Source organism: Pan troglodytes, chromosome 6, assembly GCF_028858775.2.
Source record: "Pan troglodytes isolate AG18354 chromosome 6, NHGRI_mPanTro3-v2.0_pri, whole genome shotgun sequence".
Lineage (NCBI taxonomy): Eukaryota > Metazoa > Chordata > Mammalia > Primates > Hominidae > Pan > Pan troglodytes.
In genome coordinates, this window is record NC_072404.2 from 96,693,908 (window position 1) to 96,713,353 (window position 19,446).

General features: G+C 38.8%; 1 long non-coding RNA gene across 1 annotated transcript; it reads right to left on the reverse strand.

The window, feature by feature from the left end:
• Nucleotides 1-4,046: 4,046 nt before the first annotated feature.
• On the reverse strand, nucleotides 4,047-8,763 carry LOC746222 (uncharacterized). The gene is made up of 2 exons (XR_010158573.1): nucleotides 8,634-8,763; nucleotides 4,047-4,144 (listed from the first exon to the last, which is right to left on the reverse strand). It is a non-coding gene; the product is annotated as an uncharacterized LOC746222 (long non-coding RNA).
• Between the last annotated feature and the right edge of the window lie 10,683 nt (nucleotides 8,764-19,446).

Genomic DNA, 19,446 nt, shown 5'->3' on the forward strand with positions numbered 1-19,446 from the left:
TGACAAAGGGCTAATATCCAGAATCTACAAAGAACTTAAACAAATTTACAAGAAAAAAAAAAACCATCAAAAAATGGGTGAAGGATATGAACAGATACTTCTCAAAATAAGACTTTTATGCATCCAACAAACATATAAAAAGAAGCTCATCATCACTGGTCATTAGAGTAATGTAAATCAAAACCACAATGAGATATCATCTCACTCCAGTTAGAATGGCAATCATTAAAAAGTCAGGAAACAACAGATGCTGGAGAGGATATAGAGAAATAGGAATGCGTTTACACTGTTGGTGGGAGTGTAAATTAGTTAATCCATTGTGGAAGACAGTGTGGCAATTCCTCAAGGATGTAGAACCAGAAATACCATTTGACCCAGCAATCCCATTACTGGGTTTATACGCAAAGGATTATAAAACATTCTACTATAAAGACATATGCACATGTATGTTTATTGCAGCACTGTTTATAACAGCAAAGACTTGGAACCAACCCAAATGCCCATCAATGATAGACCAGATAAAGAAAATGTGGCACATATACACCATGGAATACTATGCAGCCATAAAAACGGATGAGTTCATGTCCTTTGCAGGGACATGGATGAAGTTGGAAACCATCATTCTCAGCAAACTAACACAGGAACAGAAAACCAAACACCTCATGTTCTTACTCATAAGTGGGTGTTGAACAATGAGAACACATGGATACAGGGAGGGGAACATCACACACTGGGGCCTGTTGGGGGATGGGGGGCTAGGGTAGGGATAGCATTAGGAGAAATACCTAATGTAGATGATGGGTTGATGGGTACAGCAAACCACCATGGGATGTGTATAGCTATGTAACAAACCTGCACGTCCTGCACAGGTACCCCAGAACTTAACGTATAATTTAAAAAAAGATGAGATGGGTGGATCATGAGGTCAGGAGATCAAGACCATCCTGGCTAACACAGTGAAACCCTCTCTCTACTAAAAAATACAAAAAATTAGCTGGGCATGGTGGCAGGTGCCTGTAGTCCCAGCTACTCAGGAGTCTGAGGCAGGATAATGGCGTGAACCAAGGAGGTGGAGCTTGCAGTGATCCGAGATCGCACCACTGCACTCCAGCCTGGGCGGCAGAGTGAGACTCTGTCTCAAAATAAAAAAAAAAAGAAAAAAATTACCCAATCTGTTGATAGCTTTAACTTATAAAATGTCTTATTATTGAAAACATGGAGAATATGAACATGTAGAAAGAAAGATATCACACATGGTTTTACCACTCAGTAATCATCATTGTTAATATTCTGAAGTATGTTTTTTGAGGTGTTTTTTCATAAAGTGGTTTAATGGGGATACTTAAAAGTTGCTAGGTGGTGGTTCTCTGTGCATTTTCCCTTCAGTGGCATTTAAGAAAAGTGCTGCTGGCATTCCATCCACTCATTTTCATTTCTTCCATATCCTTCTTTCTTATCACTATCTCTTGAAAAATTGCATTCTTTTCTTTATTTTTTTTCTTTTTGCCTTTAAGGGATGTTACAGTCTTGCCAGTGCACCACCATGTAGCAATCTCTCATTTTGAGGTATCACCCAGAGCTCTTTGTCTCAGGACTAAGAAAATTAAGAAGCATGGACACAAAGGGTGAGGTTGGAGCAAAAGTTTAATAAAGTTTAATAAGCAAAGAAGAAAGCTCTCCACCACTGAGAAGGGGCCTGGAAGAGAGTTGCCATTTTTACAGTTGAATGCAAAAGCTTTTATAAGAAACTGATGATAGCTGGGCATTTCATCTGCATAAAGCATGAATTTCTGCTAGCTCCACCCTGTCCTCCTAGTGTACATGTGGGCCCTTAGCTTGAGGTACTCCAAATTGCTTTGTTCCCCAAAGTATGTGTCAGGGGGGCAGAATTTTGCTGAGCATGTCTGGACAAGTCACCTGTGAAGCCTTTCTTATCTGTGTGGCTGTGGCCATGTCTTAGGCAAGCCGCCCTGTGCAAGTTCCCTTATATGTGCCTTCAGGTTGTTCTTTTGTTTGAAAGAATTCAACCAATGACCCATTTTAACTGCCTGCCTGACCTGTTTCTTCCTTTCTCCTATCTTATTTCCCTCCTCAGGGGTGGAGACCCTAACTGCTCTTAGGGGGAATGGGGTGATGATTCTTCTAGCTACTTCCTACTGGAAAGGGGCACTGTGTGGGGAACAGCAGCTAGGTTTTCTCCTGGGGCTGGTCTAAGGATTCCTGGAAGAAAGGCTTATCCATGTATTGTTTCATTTGCATTACCATTTGGAGTTTGATAGTCTTTAGGCAAGAAGAAACAATTTGGGTTATTAGAGGAAACAAGCAGGGGATAAGCACAGCTTAAAAATCCCAAGGCTGCTGACATGTACAGATAACTGGTGGCCACAGTTATGCCCACTAAGATTTGAGTGCAAGGGGCTTGGCTTTGGTTAACTTCCTTGGTTTTATTTTCCCAAAGAAACCTCTGGGTTATGGGTACCCTATTTACTCCCATCACCTGACAGGATTTGTAGGATAATTGCCAAGAACTAGAATATTCAGATTTGTACATCACCCATCCCTTTTTGCACTTTCTGAGCTGCAGCCAGAGATTGCTGGTTGGCTTATAGGAATAAGCAGGATTAGTTTAAAATGTAGGCAAAAACTTAAAAACAATCAATGAGATTAGAATTAATGACAAGCATATGATATGTTTTGAAACATAATTTTTCTCTCTCTACTCATTTTTGTTAAAAAACAAATCATGATAGGACTGAGTTGTTTGCAAAATCAACTTTAGTTTTATACTTGGCCTGATTATTTGTACAAAGCACAGCAAGAATAATTATTTTTACATAGGTTTTTATATTATCTTTGATGAAACCGTTCCACAGGAATCTCAGAACTTTTTAAAGCTGAGCCCAGCCATGGGTTTGTACCCTCAAATACCTATGAGTTGGGTGAATTCCTCTCTCCTTGAGGTCCTAAGAACATGGTGTTCCTCGGCCTGTAGAAAGTGATATTCTTTACTCACCACAGGTTAGGAACCCTGTTCGGGGGCTGTGTAGACAAAGTATGAGGCAGTTTTCCCAGGGGGCTTTTATTGGCTCTGCAAGTCAAGCTTGATTCCTTAAAGGGAAGCACAGCCTTTAGTCAAAACCTTGAGAAAACAACCAGTTTCTCCAATTGTGTCCTCTTGTAAAAGAAAATGATTCTCATTGTGCTGATGCAAATAATTATATTGCCATGAGTTAAGAATACTCACAAATACTTTCCAAGTTCTAGAGGAACCAGAGAGAAACAAATAAATATGCTCTGAATTTTATTTACAGAAGTATACCTTACATAATTATTAGAGGCTATAAATAGCTTAAAATAAGTTTCCTTGACTCTGAAAAACAAAATAAGGATCAGCAACATTTTAAGCAAAAAGGTTAAAAAGTCCATTTTGTTAACTCTGGTTTTGCTTGATATTCATGAATATTTTAGCTCTTCATGAGTCCTGTACATTTTTCCTTTATTCCAATGTCGTAATCTCCAAAGTTATCAGAAACTTGCATTTGAGAGCATGTGTCAAAGTCCTATAGCTGATTATAAACCATCCTTTAAAGAGGATTAAAACAAGACGATTTTGAATGGTGAAATGTCCAAGGTAGTTAGTCAAGAACATGACTGACAAATTTTATTATTTCTGTGTTTTACAATAACTTAACATAATAACCTTAATTATGATTTCTAGCATATACTCAGACATTAGAATTTTAGAAATCCCATACAATTTTGGAAAATATATTAATATTATTCACTAAAATATAACCTGAAGATCATTAAACACCATTTGGCCAATCCCACGTACCTAAACATGTTAAATAATCCTGTTTACCTCTCTTCTGGATGCTTCAGGGGCCTTCTGTAGCATCCAAAAGCTAGGGGTCAAGAGAGACAATTTTGAAACTGAAGTTTGATTTTGGGAAGTAAATGTTAGAGGTTCAAAACACTTAATATTACAAAATACAATTCCAGATTACCATAAGTTATTTACTTTGCCAAAATTAGGACTCAGAAACTTTAAGACAAGGCAAAAACCTTTATTCATTAAGAGGGAAGATTTAGCTTTCCAAACAGTTTGTCTCCTGTCTTCTCATTCTTCTCCCTGGCAGTTTATCTGCAAGGCAAATAAAAAATTTTCATTATCCTTCACTATTACATGAAAATCTTGTGCAAGGGAGAGAAAGCCAAATTTTACTCTTACATTGGTTTTAAAACAATCCTTTATCCCTAGGCAAGATTTACATTTCTATGTCTTTTTACAATCTTTTACCACAAACACATTTTACTGTTCTTACACACCTTTCATGTAAATCTATTTTTCGTAGTCTCATTTACATGTTATAATGGTAACTCTTGGCAATTTTTAACTTTAATGTAAAACTGGTACATTGTTTTAATTATGTACTAGGCCCAGATAAGGTCTGACTTTTTCCAGCATAGTTAGGGGTGGGGTTAATCTTGTATGTACCCAGGCCTTACCAACTTGTAAAGCAGGCAGTTTACAACCTTGAAACATTTAGGAAACCTAGTATCTGACTTACATGATTTAGGCCACCTATTTACATTTTGACATCTGCATTTTACCAATTATTTTTAAAACTATTTTTATTTCTTAAAGATTAAAGTTATGTGAACTAAAAGGCATTACAGCTTTTATATTTCCTTTAAAAAATTTGATTTAAGCACTTATTTTTCTTTAAGCCAATCAATTAGAGCTCTTTTTATAGGCATCACACACAATACATATATAACTACACAAGCAAACAGAAGCAGATCCAGTATTTATCAGATATTTTTGTTCATCAATCTCCTAATTGAATTATTGGCCTCTGGGTGGTGCTGTTTAAGAGCAGGGCTAGGAAAGCATGCAGTTTCTAGGGTCTAATAAACAGGTATGCTAGAGGACAAAAACAGATTTTGAGAGGGATCTACCTGCCTCTAATTCCTGTGGTTTCATGAGGAAAATGGAGGTTTCTCCCAAAATGGAACCTGTGGTGCCTTTTCATTTTTTTCCCAAGGAGTCCCAGGCCATCAGAAATTATCTTAGGGCCTCTCATGCATGCATTAAGAGTGGCAAAACAAAGTGGAGAAAAAGAATTCAGTTGACTGAGAAAAAAACCTGTTCCAGAAAAACAAGATCCAAGAAGAGATAAACATAAAGGCCTTGTACATATACCTGTAGATTGGATATCCAGTTTTAATTAAGCTGAGCACTCTTTAAGAAAATCCTTTTAAATCTCATGTTACCTAATTTTAGCCACATCAAATAATTAACATTTCTGGTTTTTGAACTTTACCAAAAGTAACCTAACAGGTGAAATCAAGAAGCCTCAATTAAGGTTATGATTTAACCATGAGTGTACAAGGTACTTTCAAAGGGGTGGTAAGCAGCTTTTGAAACCACCATTGCAAAATTGTAACTGAGACAGTAAAAGAAATCTGACCTAACCAACTCCATCTTGCTTCTAGCCTCCAAGCTGTCCTTGTTCATTCCTGGGCATAGGCTGAACCAACTCTGGGAGGAACTTATAGTTTATAGTCCAAAACAAAAACAATAATAGCCCTTTCCCAAAACAAACCTCCTTCTTGCCTGGGGGACCAGAATGCTTTTGTAGAACCAAGAAACCAGCCACAAGATTAGAAACTATGGGTTAGGAGTCATGTAGCTAGAGGCCACAGATTCTGACCCTCCCTAAACTGCTCCTAAGATCAGCATTTCAGATATTCTGCAGACCCTGCACTTGATGGATCAGCTGGCACCACTCAGAATGATAAACTGGCTCATCTGATCTTGTGACCCCAAACCAGGAACTGACTCAGCACAAGAAGGTAGCCTCAACTCCCTGTGATTTTATCTCTGATTTGACCTATCAGCACTCCCAGCTCACTGGCCTCCCTCTATCAACCAGCCATCCTCAAAAACTCTGCTCCACAAATTCTCAGGGAGAGAGACCCAAGCAATAACAGAACTCCATCTCCTGCACAGCCAGTCCCACATGAATCACCCCCTCTCCACTGCAATTTCCCCGTCCTGATAAATCAGCTCTGTCTAGGCAGCGGGCAGGGTGAACCCATTGTGTGGTTACACTTTTACAAAATCTAGAACCTTTAAAGGAAACTCAGAGAAGGAAGATTTAAGAAAGGAGCTAGAAGTTGTTCATGGAGGGGAAGAGAATGAGCAAATGGCAAAAGTCACACAGCTATTAACTTGCAAGTATTCATTCCCCAAGCCAGGATTGAACCTGGGCTGCCATTGTAAAATGGCAGAGTCTAAAACAAAGTACTGCCATGTGGTTATAGGTCAAAATGTAAAACAAGATGGAGTCCTGCAGCAAAGCTTGTAACTGACCAGTTTACCAGGCTAGATTGAACTGCAAGCTTATGGAGTCCCAAGCCTGCATTCCATTCTAAGATACCCCTCTCTCTACCTTTTCCCTCAATTGAATCAGGAGACAGGGAGGTGTGTTTCACTAAAGACTCTCTCAGCCTTTCCAAAAAGGCTAAGGGATTTTCATCTAGTTATTGATCTATCATGGAAAGTTTGGAGTAATTAAGAGGCTTGGCTCTGGTCCTCCATAAGCCCTCTAATATGCACATTTGAAAATGTTTTAATTTGCACTCATCTAAGGTATCACTGGGGTCTCAATTAGGTTGTTTAAGAGACACTGCCTCTCTTCCTACTAGGAATGGGGATTCTGTCTCTTTCTCAACCTTTCCCTTTTTGACTGGCTTTCCTTTTTGACTGGCTATAGGAGACATGCTGTTTGTCTCTGAATTTCTCTGCTACCTGTAGGGCTGCCTGTTTCTCAGCAGCAGTTAGGGTTTGATTTAAGAGTACATCACATCCTTCCAGGAGACTTTAAATACTTGGGATAAATCCTGGAAGGCCTCTATATGTGAGTGATGTTGGGGCTTTCCCAGAGTGAACTTTAGGGTCTAAGGTTTAAAGAAGATCCAGGCTGCACTCGAGGGGAGTGCAGGCTTGAAGATGGGTTGTTACCTATCTAGGAAAGAGGGGAGAAGAAGTCTCCTTCCTCCTTTCGGAGTGACCCAGAGTGGCGAGAAAGACAAAAAGGACATCCCCATTCTCCTCTTCCCTCCTGTCTCCTCTGGGTCCTGGCAACCATCATAGGTGCCACGCATGAATGCAAGCATGACCTTCACCCATGGATCTGGAGGAGCTAGTCAGCAGGAGTAGCCATGTTTACCTGTGTGATACCCTAGCTCTCTGCCCTGCTAATTTCCTAGATCCAGTTGGCCCATAAGGCTCCGAGGGTACCCCAGGGGCTCAGAAGAGACTGTATGGTAGTTGAATTTGGGCAAGGCCCTTTAAAGGGGGGAGTGTCTTAAATCTATCCCTTACATCCTCTTACTACCACCCAGGCAAAGTTATAAATTCCTAGAGAATGGGACAAATTGACTTCTAAACATAAGATCCCTTTCTCACTTAGATGCCAATATAGCTGGATGCAGAATAGATGCCTCAAAATAACATAAGAATTGACTGGCCATCCTCCCTCTGATGATTTTAGCACTGAGGCTAAAATCTGTCTTGCTAGAGTAGCTTTCTCCTGGCTGCTGAAAGGGGAGTTTTTCTGATTACAAATAGGCCATAGGGACTGATTACTGGGAGAGGGATGTAAGAGGGAAAGGAATCAGGGAACTAGAGTTTTGGGGCAAAGGGCTGACAAGGCTCCCCACAGAGAAAAATCCCATCCCACTAGGTGGTGCCGTAGGGTTTGAAATGTTAGGGAAAAACTGACTTTCCAAGCAGAGGTTAGAAAGAGAGGTTTGGGGCTTAATAGGCTGTCCCCATAATATGCCTCCTAGCAAGAAAAACTTAACTTGTCTTATAAAGGAACTGCTTAAACTCACTGGACGGTTCTGAGCTCTTACACTGAGAAAAAACAACCCAAATGAAGAGGAGGGTATTCACTCAGGGTAAAATATCCTCCCACACAGTGCCATGAATGCTTATTATTAGAGGACAAGAAAGCCTTTAATAGGTGAAAGTCTAGACTGAAATATTGAAATTCCCCCATCTCAAGGAAATCACAGAAGCAGCAATTTTTTTGAGTTACATTCCTGGTTACGAAGGCACTTGCTAACTTTACCCAACAAGATTATCTCCCCAGGCTTTAAAAAGTCCCTTAACACAGCATGCGAAGAAGGGATAGCAGATATGATAGCCATGAAAAGAAAGGAAGGCAATGCGATAGAAAAGTCTGGAAGTCCTGATGCCGATACCCTGATGGGCTGTTGGGGGCCAGAGTTAATCCAGGGGTCTTCAGGTAACACCGAGGTGTAGCCCAACCAGATGTCTTCAGTTGCCCCAGGGTCTCCTTCTGTTACTTGGGGGGTCTTTGTTCTTAGAGCTCCCAAGATGGTGGTGGGCAGCTCCCAAGATGGAGGGGGGCGCTCCCAAGATGGAGGGGGGCACTCCCAAGATGGCGGCAAGCCTTTTGTTCTCTGTCCTGGGGTTCTTGGCCTCATAGATTCCAAAGAATGGAACCTTGGGCCATGTGGTGAGTGTTATAGCTCTATTAGAAGCCATGGATCATGGAAGAGAACTATGGAACCCAGCGACTAGTGTTAGGACAAACCTGGGCACTTGGCCGGGCAGGAACAATGGCGAGCCTCTAGCCCAGTTGGGAGTGGCAATGGGCGCCTCACTGGATCAGAAGTGCAGCAGACACCCTGCTGGATCCAGAGGGGTGGAAGTCAGCGGCTAGCCTGTGATGGTGAGCAATAGCTTAGCTTGAGCTGGAACAAACACAGATGAGAAGAATGTGCAGTTGCAAGATTTAATAGAGTGAAAACAGAGAGAGCTCTGATACAACGGGAGGGGACGTAAAGGGGGTTGCCCAATCCAGCTTGAGTGCCTGGGTTTATATCCTGATCATTGTCCTTTCCCCTGTGCTCTCAGGTGGTAGATGATTTGATTATTTCTTTACCTCCTGCTTTTAGCCTAATTGGTATTTTAGTGAGCTCTCTTTACTACCTGATTGGTTGGGTGTGAGCTGAGTTACAAGACCCATGTTTAAAGGTGGGTGTGGTCACCTTCCCCAGCTACACTTAGGAATTCTTAGTCAGCCTAGGAAATCCAGCTAGTCCTGTCTCTCACTTCCAATCCCATAGATGGCTAGGTCCTCTGTGAAAGGAAACTGGATTGGAACAGAGCCAACATTCCCACCACATGAGGGCAATCGGGGATTGACAAAGTCCTCTAAAGCAAGCCTGTCCCCTGAGTCTTGTAAGGCTGGCAGCCACTCTAAAAGCTTTTAACTGGCTGACAGGGGCCCAGTGTTTTGTTTAACTTTTTTAAATGAGGGTGAAAAGCCTCAGAAATGAAAGTAGAGTTGGAGGTCCACTCCTACTCATTCTTCTGATCTTTCCTTTCCCAGCCAATGCACCAAAATGTTAGCCTTGCCAATGCACCACAATGTAGAAGTCTCTCACTGTGAGGTATCACCCAGAACTCTTTGTCTCAGGATCAAGAGAATTAACGAGCATGGACACAAAGGGTGAGGTTGGAGCAAAAGTTTAATAAGCAAAAGAAGACAGCTCTCCACCACCAAGAGGGGGCCTGGAAGAGGGTTGCTGTTTTTACAGTTGAATGCAAAGGCTTTTATAAGAAACTGATGATAGCTGGATATCTCATCTGCATAAGGCATGAATTTCTGGTAGCTCCACCCTGTCCTCCTAGTGCACATGCGGGCCCTTAGCTTGAGTTACTCCATATTGCTTTGTTCCCCTTACTGTGCCTGTGTTAGGGGATGGAATTTTCCATTGTGGGCTTGTCTGGGCAAGTCACCTGTTTAGCCTTTCTTATCTGTGCAGCTGTGGGCACGTCTTAGGCAAGCCCCTCCTGTGTAAGTTCCCTTATCTGAGCCTGCAGGCTGTTCTTTTGTGTGAAAGAATTCAACCAAGGACCCGCCCTAACTGCCTGTCTGACTGGTTTCTTCCTTTCTTCAATCTCAGTGACACCAACAGGATTGAAGCATTATTTAGTCTCACTGACATTTGAGGACCAAGATGTTGATGATCATCATGCTGTCAGAAATCACTAATGTTTAATATATTTATGATATAAGGCTCAATAATTAGATGAAAGTCAAAATGAACCACTTTTGCAAAAATTATAGCAGTGAGAAAATTATGGCAGTGAAAGAGATCTGATTTAACCAACCCCCAACTTACTTTTAGCTGCCCTTAATTATTACTGGGCTTAGGTCAAGATAACTTTGAGAGACAGTTTATAGTTTAAATGATAATAGCCCTTCTCCAAAATGCAACTGCCTTAAAGCTAATGAGAGAACACCAGACTAGGAGGACAGAGGTGCCTGAATTCTGCTAAGGTGTAGACATAAACCAGCCATTATTCTGGAGGTCACAAAATATGCAACTTCCCCAATTATTCCTGCAGAGAACATCACTATTGTAGAACCTAAGTTTGGCCTTTTGAGATTTTTTTTCCAGGATTTTTGGCAAGTCTATCGACAAGTGGCTCCACCTGGATCAGCCAACTACTCCTGTGGCCCCACTCAGAAGGGACACAGAGCAAAAGGACAGCTTCTGCTCCCTATGATTTCATCTCCAACCCAACTAATCAGCACTCCCTATACCCTAGCCCCCTGCCCACCAAACTACCTTTGAAAAGCCCTCACCTAAAAGCCTTGAATGAGATTGATTTGAGTAATAACTCTGTCTCCGACATGGCATCACCAGCATCAAAGTCCTTCTTTACTGTAATGCCATGGTCTCTGTGAGTTGATTTTGTTTGTGCGGTGGGCAGAAAGAACCTGTTGGATGGTTACAGAAATAGGCTATTTCAAGTAACTGACTATATGTTGCTAGTGTTTTTCTATTAATGTTATATACGGAGATAAATGATACAAATCTCTCTAGTCTTTCTCATTCAAATTAGTGAAGTTTGTTGAAGCTCCCCTTCTTCAGGAGATGTGGGAGGACTTTTTCTCTCACATAATTCACTAGGCTACCAATGGTAACTCATTTGAATTCTGTTCTATCGCCAGACAGTAATGGCAGCTCAGGTTAGTATTTATGTGAACATTTTTTCCCTGTTCTGTTAAAAAAAACCATGTATTTCAAGGCTCTGTTGTAAACAGGTTGACTTTAAATTAAATGTTCTTGTTAATCATTTAAGGAGAATCATTAAGTTACGACTGCCCTTTGGAACACAAATGTTTATTTAAGTTCAGTATTCTGTTTCCCTAGAAATAGGATTTCTATACTCTTTCAGACGAATATTTGGTAAAATGACTTGGCTGCTTCTATATTTAAACTTCCTTTTGAAATGAAAATTTGTTCCAACATGGATTCTAAAGGTTCAGCAAAACTGCTCATGAATGACTGGTTTTAGAAGCATCTTTTGATGTTTTAGAAATTTCTGTTAAGGCCAGGCACTGTGACTCACACCTGTAATCCCAGCACTGGGAAGCTGAGGCAGGAGGATCACTTGGGCCCAGGAGTTTGAGACAAGCCTGGGCAACATAGGGAAACCTGGTTTCTACAAAAAATATATTTTTAAAATTTTTATTTTGTCCTGCAAGCAAGTTTAAAAAAAATGAATTTATAAAATTAGCTGTGTGTGGTTTTGCATATGTATGGTCCCAGGTGGGGCCACGGAGTTTGAGGCTACAGTGAGGTATGTGGTGCCACTGCACTTGAGCCTGGGCAATAGAACAAGACTGTCTCAAAAAAAATTAACAAAAAAATTTTTATTAATTAGTTAACTCTCGAATCAAGAATATTCAAAACCTGTATTTTACAGATTCAAAATCTGTCAAATGTGGCTTATCTTTTTTCTTTAAGATATGTAGGCTGCTTTTTTTCTATTTTTTGAACATCCTTTTATTCTCCTAAAAGTTTTCTCTTTTCCATAAAATTAAATTGACTGTTGAAATTGCATCCTTCTATAAATTCAGATTGTTTATAAATATGGGTTTGGAAATTAGCCCATTTAAATTTGAAATTATTTTATCTTGTATTTTTAAAACTAAAAAATAAGAATGTTGTGAGAAACAGAAACAAAAATTTTGCAGATGCCTATATTTAATATTTTTTCATTATGAAATTAAGATATAATTTACACATCATAGCATTTACCCTCTTGGTTATACATTCAGTAGTTTTAAAAATATATTCACAAATTTGGCCAATAGTCACTAATATCTAATTCTGGAATATTTTAATTAATCCAGAAAGAAACGGCATACTCATTAGCAATCACTCACCATTCCACTCTCCTCTCAGTTTTCTGTTCCTATGGATTTACTTACTTTAGATGTTTCATAGAAATGGAATCTTACAATGTGACTTTTTGAGTTTGGCTTCTTTTACTTATTGTATTATTTACAAGGTAAATGTGTGTTGTAGCATGTATCAATACTTTGCTCCCTTTTGTGACTGAATAATGTTCCATTGTATGGATATACCAAAATTTGTTTATCTATCTGTTTATGGTCATTTGGGTTGTTTCTACCTGTTGCCTATTGTGACTAGTACTGCAGTGGATATTTCTGTACAAGTATTTGTATGAGTGCCTGTTGAATTCCTTGAGTGTACAGACCTAGGAGTGGAATTGCTGGGCCATACATTCTACATTAACATTTTGAGGAATTGCCCATTTTCTCCATAGAAGCTGCACCATTTTACTTCCCACCAGCAATATATAAGGATTCCAATTTCTTCACATCTATAACTAGACCATCCTCTCTAACACTTACTTTACTTTTTCTAATACCCATCCTAGGTATGAAGCAGTATCTCATTGTGGTTTGGATTTGCAGTCCCTTAGTGACAAATGACATTGCTCATCTGTCATCTGCTTGTTGGACATTTGTCTATCTTCTTTAGAGAAATGTCTTTTCAAGTCCTTTGCCAATTTTTATAATCAATTTTTATATTTTTGCTGTTGATTTGTAAGAGTTTCTTTTCATATATTCTAGATATTAGAGCCTTATTTCAGTGGTCCTCAACCTTGTGGGAACCAAGAACTGGTTTCGTGGAAGACAATTTTTCCATGGGTTGGGGCTGGGGAGGATGGTTTCAGGATGAAACTGCTCCACCTCAGATCATCAGGCATTAGATTCTCTCTCATAAGGAGTGCACAACCTAGACCCCTTGCATGCACAGTTCACAATAGGGTTTGCACTCCTATAAGAATCTAAAACAACCACTGTTCTGCCACGAGGCAGAGCTCAGGCAGTAATACTTGCTCCACTGCTTACCTCCTGCAGTGTGGCCAAGGTCCTAATGGGCCATGGACAGATACTGGTCCATGGCTTTGGGGTTGGAGACCCCTGTCTTATTTTATATATCATTAGAAAATATATATTTTCCCACTGTGTAGGTATTTTTTTATTTTTAATTTTTGTGGGTAGGTGCATATAATTTATAGCATACATGAGAAATTTTGATACAGGCATTCAACGCCTAAAAATTACATCGGGGTAACTGGGGTATCCATCACCTCAAGCATTTATCATTTTTTTGTGTTACAAACATTCCAATTATACTCTTATTTTTTAATGTATGATATATTATTTGTTGACTGTAGTAACCTTGTTGTGTTATCAAATACTAGATATTATTCATCCTGTCTGTGTTTGTACCCATTAACCATCCCCACTACCCCCTCACCCCTACTATCCTTACCTGCCTCTGATAACCATCCTTCTACTTTCTATCTCCATAAGTTCAACTGTTATAATCTTCAGCTCCCATGAATAAGTGAAAATATGGGAAGTTTGTCTTTCTGTGCCAGGCTTATTTCCCTTAATATAATGACCTCCAATTCCAATTCCATCCGTGTTGTTGCAGATGATGGGATCCTATTCTTTTTTATGGCTAAATAGTACTTCATTGTGTACCACATTTTTCAATCCATTCATCTGTTGATGGGCACTTAGGAAGCAATTTAAGTTGCTTCCAAATCTTAGCTATTGTGAATAGTGCTGCAATAAACATTGGATGCAGACATCTCTTTGATATACTGATTTCCTTTCTTTTGAGTATATACCTAGCAGTGGGATTGCTGGATCATATGGTATTTCTGTTTTTAATTTGAGGAACCTCCATACTATTCTCCATTGTGGCTGTACTAATTGACATTCCCACCAACAAGGTACAAGAGTTCCATTTTCTCCACATCCTTGCCAGCATTGGTTATTGCCTTTCTTTTGGGTAAAAGTCATTTAAAAATGTTTGTTAGGTGAAATAAAATATTAATTTATATTTGGTGGTAAAGGAAGACTAAAGAGATAATATATAAGCTGAGATCTGAAGGATAAATAAGTGTTGCCAGGTGGAGATGGTGGGAAGTGTCCTTGAAATAGATGGAAGAGCATGTTAAACATTTTGATTTTAAATTAATGTATTTCATTTTTTAATGGCTATCTCCCTGTCTAGCCTGTGAGTTCCATGAGACTAGAAAGCATATCAGTCTTATTCTCTTAATTTATTTCCTGCACTTAGTACCATGATGGCAACAGTAATTATTGTTGAATGGGTGAACAAACAAGAAAATTAAAATGTACTATATTAGGGTATTTAACCAGGACAAAAACTTTCACTTGCTTATGGGCTTGTGACATTTATCTAGAACTACTAATATTCCTAATGCCTGAATGTCATTTCCAAAGTCTAGGTTTCACTTACCACAAATATGATACAACTCATTGATTTCATATTTTCTGAAAACACTTATGGTTCTGTATACTATTACTCCTTTTTTCCTCAAGAGCTACCAAATTTCGGTGTTCCAAAGCACTACCATGGTGTTTATCTGGTTCCTGGTGCCAGGTACTAGGCTTCCGCCTGTTGTTATAGCTTTCCCAACGCTCATTCTCACTGTCATACATCTGAACAAAGATTGCTTATGGATACATAGTACAATGTACAAACACACAATTATTGCTGTTCTGGGTTGGGCATTGTGTAATTTAAGAAGTAATCTAGCCAGACATAGTGGCTCATGCCAGTAATCTCAGCTCCTTGGGAGGCTGAGGTGGGAGGATTGCTTAAGTCTAGGGATTCAAGAACAGTGTGGATGACATAGACCACGTCTCTACAATTTTTTTTTTAATTAACTAGGTATGGTGGCACATGCCTATAGTCCTAGCTACTCAAGAGGCTGAGGTGAGAGGATCACTTGAGCCAGAAGTTCAAGGCTGCAGTGAGCTATGTTTGTGCCACTGCATTCTAGCCTGGTGACAGAGCAAGGCCCTGCCTCTAAAATGTTTTTGAAAAGAAGCAATTAAGTAATAAAACTGTTTCCAAACTCAGCTCTGCCAGTGTGTGACCTGGAGGGAAATCACATCATTATTTGCCATTTCAACCATAAAATAAGGAAATATGCATTATAATAACTTTTTTATGCTTTTATTTTAAGTTCAGGGGTACATGTTCAGGTATGTTACATGGGTAAACTTGTGTCATGTGGGTTTGTTGTAGAGATTATTTCATCACACAGGTATTAAGCCTAATATCATTAGTTATTATTCCTGATCCTCCCCCTGCCACCCCCCGCCATTCTCCAAAAGGCCCTAGAATGTGTTGTTCCCCTCTATGTGTCCATATGTTCTCATCATTTAGCTCCCACTTATAAGTGAGAACATGCGGTATTTGGTTTTCTGTTCCTGTGTTAATTTGCTAAGGATAATGGCCTCCAGCTCTATCCATGTCCCTGCAAAGGACATGATCTTGGACATGATCTTGTTCTTTTTGGTGGCTGTATTGTTATCTTACTTTACAGAATTAACAACTCAAATAGTAATAAACAAGATTTGATAAACTCCAAAGAATTTTACTTTTTTAATTGAGAAAGTTGAAAGAGATAAAAAATAAAGTCTCTTCTATTTTTAACATTTTATAATTCTGGAATAGTCCGAAGTTCTCATGAGTGCCTCTATCTTTTCTCCAGGTAAATACTATTTCTATACTTGTCCATGGGATCCCATTCCACTCTCACAATGAGAAACTTAACAGAGCTACATGTTATTGAGGCTGCTTTAAGTATTATTTTCCCAAGACAATACAAACCTGAGTCTGGCATCACTATTTTTGGCCTCATGACTATTATATGCCATTCCTGTAGGATTGTGATTAAGCATGAGCCTTTCCAGCTGCCTTTATTTAATTATTTCTGGTTCCCAGGCAAACTTGTTATTAGTCCATACTTCCTACTGTGCCCATGCTTCCACCTGTTCAACTCTGCCCTTTCCTCAGCTGGACACACCCTTTTCCCATTCTCTACCTAACAAACTCCTGCTCAGAATCCTAATTTCAAGGACTGGCACTGGACATTCTCTATTATTTTAGTTTGTGTTATTCTTACTTAGGATTCTTAATACGAGCTCTCTAGACATGTAGGTCCTGAGATTTTCTCACTTGCTTTGCATTCCACTTGCTTAGAGGGTAGGGAAGGACTATCTTATTAAGGGGGCAGATTCCTGGGCCCCACTCCTCCCATCCAATTCAGGCAGTCAGGGCAATGCTGGAAATCTGCATTTAATACAAACATCCCAAGTATTCTGATAAAAATCATAGCCCATCCTTTCAGCAATACTGAAGGTTTAAATGAATGAGCTTCAGGGGTCTGTGAACCTCCAGAAATTCTTCAAAACATTTTGTGGCTTTACATCTATTTGTATTTTTCTAAGGAAAGGTTTCATAACTTCCAACAGATTATTAAAGGAGTCTGTGATAGAATTTTCTTAAAAGCAACACTATATAATGTTAAATATTTACCATAAATATATATATTTGGCTTTGTTGAATAAAACTTTTTCCTTACTTAAAGAAAAAGAAAAAAGCATGAACTCAGAAATATCAATATCCTTTTTATAAATAAATCAATTTTGATGACTTGGTAAACTATGAAGTAGTCATTATAGAAAATAAGAAAAAACATACGAAAGTGTAAATGAGAAGACAAATATTACCCAATAACCCAGAAGCAACCACTGCTAATGTTTTTTTGTTATGATTTTCTTTAAGGTATTATTACTGAGTCTAATATAAGCATTTTACTCTGTAAGACATTCTTCGGTATACAAAAAAAGATAAAAATGTTTAAATTGACTAAGGACAGTAGACACACAAACACACAAACTTGGATTACACACTTTAAGTTCTGGAATGCTAGTTTTAACCTAAAGTAAGCAGCACACATCTATAATGCTGGAGGACAGGGTAGTCCCAAATTCCACCTGTCATTTGCATTTAAACAGGAAAAGTACAAGACTAGTAGTTAGATAAATCTTGGTTCTGATCTCTCTTCCATCACTTCCTGCTTAAATAATTCTTGATAAGTCATTTAATATTACTGGGCTTCTGATGATTGACCTCTTATAGAGATAATGGCACATAACACTTTTGAAGGCAGGATGCAGAAATTTATGATATCCTGAGGTCCATTAGATATATGGATATACATATTCACAAACATACAATTATATGTATACATAGATACATATATATTTATATAAAATTATTATTATTCATGTTAGGCCATTGGAAAATGCAGGAGAGTATAAAGAAATAAAAATATCCTATATTCTTATAACTCAGAGGTAAAAGCTCTTATCCAGTGTGCTTTTTTAACACATAAAAATTCAAGCTGCATCCATTTTGGCTTGGCATTGTCTTAGAGACACACAATGTATGGCTAATAAAATGATATGTGCCATATGTTGGATTTTTATTCAAAAGCAAATATTAATGCAAGGGATAGCATTGAGAACAGTGTAAGTAATGAAAAGATACATAAGTGCAGTACTTATATTTATACAAGCAGAATGTCAAATGCACTGTGTATAGAAGTTACATACTTGGACAGTTTATGATTATTTTTCACAGTATCCTTGCTTCACCATAAAATACAATGAAGTATACCTAAGGACTCTCACCTTCTATGAGTTGTAATATCCATGGAAACAGAAAACTGGAAAATTCAGAATTGTCTTATTGATTTGTATCTGTATTTAACATAATGCTGGGCAAGGAACAGTGTTCAATAAATACTTATTTGTATAGCCTTTTACCTCTTTAATCACACAACAGCTTCTATTAAACAAAAAGAAAAAGAAGTGAACCTTGTGCAATCCAAAGCAGAGTCCAAAGTAGTTAAAATGCTAAAAAGAAAACAATATTAGGCAGCCTGTGCTAAGTGTATCAAGTTGCCCAGGCACAGTTAACTGTCCTGGTTAGACAACTTCAGTTGCACAAGGCCTCAGGGTGAAACTGCAGCTGTGAAGAGGTCATAATGGTTGTGAAAAAGACAGGCAGTGGAAACGATCTTTGAGGAAACAGGTTGTGTAGTTGGCCTGGGTTGCTAGTGAAGGGCCAAGAAGAGGAAAAAAGGGAGAATAATAAGAAAGGTTTCTTAAGAGGGAATAACAGACCCAAGAGATGGTGGAACCCACTTTGTTTTCTAAGGAATCCTACAAGTTTCCTGTGGTGGATTGTAAATCACACACTTGTCATGACTACTCCACTTTCTCATGGGATTTCTGCCCTGCAGGAGACATTGCCATACTGAACTCTGCTTGGAGATACCTTGTGAAGCTCACTGGGAGTTTCTGAGAGCTATAAAATAGGTAGGGATTCTGGAGAACAGAGAGCAATAATTTTATTTCCAAGAGAATGCTGAGGTCTAACTAGTAGGGTTTAAATGATTAGCCCAAGACCACATGTCTTTTAGCAACAGAATTAAGTTTCTAGACCTCCCCTTCAGCACTGTATGTTACCGTGCCTCATCCAATTATCTGAATTGCAATGATCCTGCTATGGAATCTTGAGGCTTATCAAGGTTGTTCTAAATTTTATAAACAATGGTTTGTTATTTATTCCAGAATATTATAGGCTCATCTGGAAAATTCTATCTCGAAAAAAACGATGCCCCTAAAGCCTGAATGGTTTTATATACCAAGATAAGACTGAGAGCCCAGAAGAGGTACAGGAAACACCTCAGACATTCTCAAAACTTTATACAAAATATATTTGCCTCAAAAAGCAAGGAGATAATGTTGAATAAAAGTTGACACATTATTGTGTAAACACTGATATGATAACAATATCTTTAAGCTTCTTTAACAATCTTAGCGCTTCAACATTATTTTATTTTTATTGACCTAATAGTAAGTCATTTGAAGTTTTGCATAAAGTTGCCAAGTTCCTATTTCTCAGGGAAAAACTTTCAGTAAGGAAGAGCCCTTAATTTCTTCTTTAGTACCTGCTTAAATTGAATGGTTCCTCAAACATTACTATTATTTTTGAGACTGAGTTTCACTCTGTCACCCAGGTGGGAGTGCAGTGGCATGATCATGGCTTGCTGCAGCCTTGACCTCCTAGGCTCAAGTGACCCTCCCACATCAGCCTTCCAAATAGCTG